This window comes from Galeopterus variegatus, unplaced genomic scaffold (genome assembly GCF_000696425.1).
Source record: "Galeopterus variegatus unplaced genomic scaffold, G_variegatus-3.0.2 Scaffold7724, whole genome shotgun sequence".
Classification (NCBI taxonomy): domain Eukaryota; kingdom Metazoa; phylum Chordata; class Mammalia; order Dermoptera; family Cynocephalidae; genus Galeopterus; species Galeopterus variegatus.
In genome coordinates, this window is record NW_007733835.1 from 25,451 (window position 1) to 28,131 (window position 2,681).

Below are 2,681 nucleotides of genomic sequence, written 5' to 3' on the forward strand. Positions count from 1 at the left end.
TTCTTGAGAGCAAGAATTTTGAAAAGCATTGATATAACTTCAGACATATATGTGCTTATATATATATTTACAATAATGCTAATAACTATAAACAATTTTCACACTCAATTGTCAATACTCATAAAAGCAAGGAGGGGTGGGAGTGATAGTTGGTTTAAGGATATCCAAAGAAGTCATTTAAGTAAAGACCAAACATTAAGAGAAATTGAGAAGAGAACAAAACAGGATTTTAAGAATTGCTACATACTGCATATTCCTATGTGCATTAAAATGCAAGTGAAAATGATTTTTAAAATACTATTTAGTTGTTGGGCTAGGTATTTTTAGCAAATACACTGCTCAGAGACAGTACCAAGTAGGCAATCATGTAGATTCAATTGCGTAAGGTCTTTCTGAGTCTCTGGTCTTATTCCTTTACTTCCAACTTACATATATATCTTAATTCTTCAATTTATTTTTATGTTATCTCAGTGGTTTCCGCAATAATGATTTGTTATTATTAGATCTCAGTCCAATGCAGTTTTCCAGGGCAGGAGAGATGCCCCATGGCACACAGTGGAGTTCTGAGGGTGGGCAGTGGGAGTGTTTGTACAGGGTGTGAGCAAGGAAGGGGGGTGCACTGTCTATGGAGAATTTAAAAATGATCATAAAATGGACTAAAACTCAATCTACTTTTTATTGTCACCATGATCTGGCTTTTCTAAATAATTTCAGTTATATAGTATTATTTTGTGAAAAAGTATCACTCTAATTCTAGATAAATGTTACAATGACCATTGACCTGGAGCAGACCATCCCAGCCCTCTGTCCTTGGTACACTCCTGGCTCCATGCAGTCACTCAGGGACCCAACCTCTTTTAATGAGTGCCTCCAGATCTCTTAGGGCCTTAGGCATCTACTGGAACTCTGCATGTGGTGGCAAATGAGGGGGTAGGGAGGAGGTTTGGGGGCCAGATCTGGAGGTGATTTTGGCACTTCCCCAAAATACCACTGAGTCTGGCCTGAACTCAGTCACAGGCCCACACCTGGGAATCATGGTCCAGCTGTGAGTGCAGGAGGAAAAGAAAAATGGCTTGGTAGATGGCTCCCTAGTTTCTGTCTTTAAGATTCTTAATGTCTAGACCACAAACTAGTTTGAGAATTGCTGAGCTGTGTAGGCAGACCCTATTTTATTAGTCTTCCTGTCATCCTTGACAAGAACTAGAAAATAAAGCACATCCATTGGGCTTCCCAGCCTATTGCATCCTGTTCACTTACTCTGTGAGAAGCAGTTTAATTCAGATTCACTCTATTCCATGAGACGTACATTTGCCTAAATCCATACACATGTGTTAGAAGTACAGCCAGAGGATGAATTTCTGCCTGGACATAGGCTACTCTCCTGTCTTCAGCTCCAGGCTGGCCCTGCCTTTCACTTCACAGTGTTTTTCCTAAGGAGAAGTGGGAGAAATTTCCATAGGATCTTTGCCCATCCTTTTTCCGTAAACTGGGGAGACTATACTAATGATTCCAGCCTCCTCACTGGTCTTTAGGATTCCTGGTTTTGTCCCCACCATATGTTCCCAGCGTATTTTCTCCCGCGGGGCCTTCACCCAAGCGTCCATGCCCCGTTTTCATTCATTATCCCCTGGGTGCTGATGCTCTGTGCTAGGAAGTGAGGACCCAGCTGACAAGCTCGCCATCGTGCCTGCCACAGAGAGCTCACAGCCTAGGGTTGGGGTCAGATGCTTTACCGGAAGTTTGAAAAGTACTTCATGACTTAAGATTGTTTAGGAGTGTGTTGCTTAATCACCAAATGGTTGAAGATTTCCTGCTATTCTTCTGTTCTTTTGGAGTGATTCCACGAGAGCCAGAGAACATACATTGTACAAGGTCACTCACTTCACACTTGTGGAGATTGGCTGTTGGACCCCTCCAGTCTCACTCTTCTGGCAATGGACCAGCACGCCCAGTGCCTTCAGCTCCAGGTCAGCCCTGGCTGGTGACCACACACTGTCCTGCTCCCCACGGAGCTCCTCCACCATCAGTGCTGGGCCTGGAGCCAGGGACGACCAGTGTCCCTCTCTCTGGACAATGCTCCAGTCTTCTGTCTCCACGCCACCTCATCCAGTCCTGCCTCAGGGCTTCGGCACCCCTCCACGCCCAGAGACCCACTGGAGGTCTCCCCGGGGACGCATGCCTCCATCGCACCGTGCACAGCCGCAGCTTCCTTCCTCAGCTGCACCGCCGAGCGATGCTGGGAACGTTCAGTGTTTCCCTGCCTGGGTTTTAACCAAGATGGGCTTCCTCCCTGCTTGTCAAAAGTCACCCATGATGGTCCCTCTAAGCAAATAGGAGTTTCATCTGCATTCCCACCTTAACACCTTGGAGTCCTGTGTCCCCCCCGAACCAGGACACTTCACTGGACAGGGGTGAGCTTCCCAGTGTCTTCAGGAAGTGCTGAGGCCTAGGTGCCCGAGTCACACCTTCTCATCCCCCTCAGGCTACTTTGAATCCTTCTTCAATGTCCATACCCTGGGCAATTTTGAGGCCTATCGGCTGTGTCTCTTTCCCTGGAGTAGGGTCCCCTTTCAACCTCATGGATCTGACATATTTGGCCTTGGGATTGTCCACTGGAGTAAAACTCCAATTCTTGGGCCTCCCATGCCTGCCACTCCATGAGGGCATTCAGGAGTCCTGGG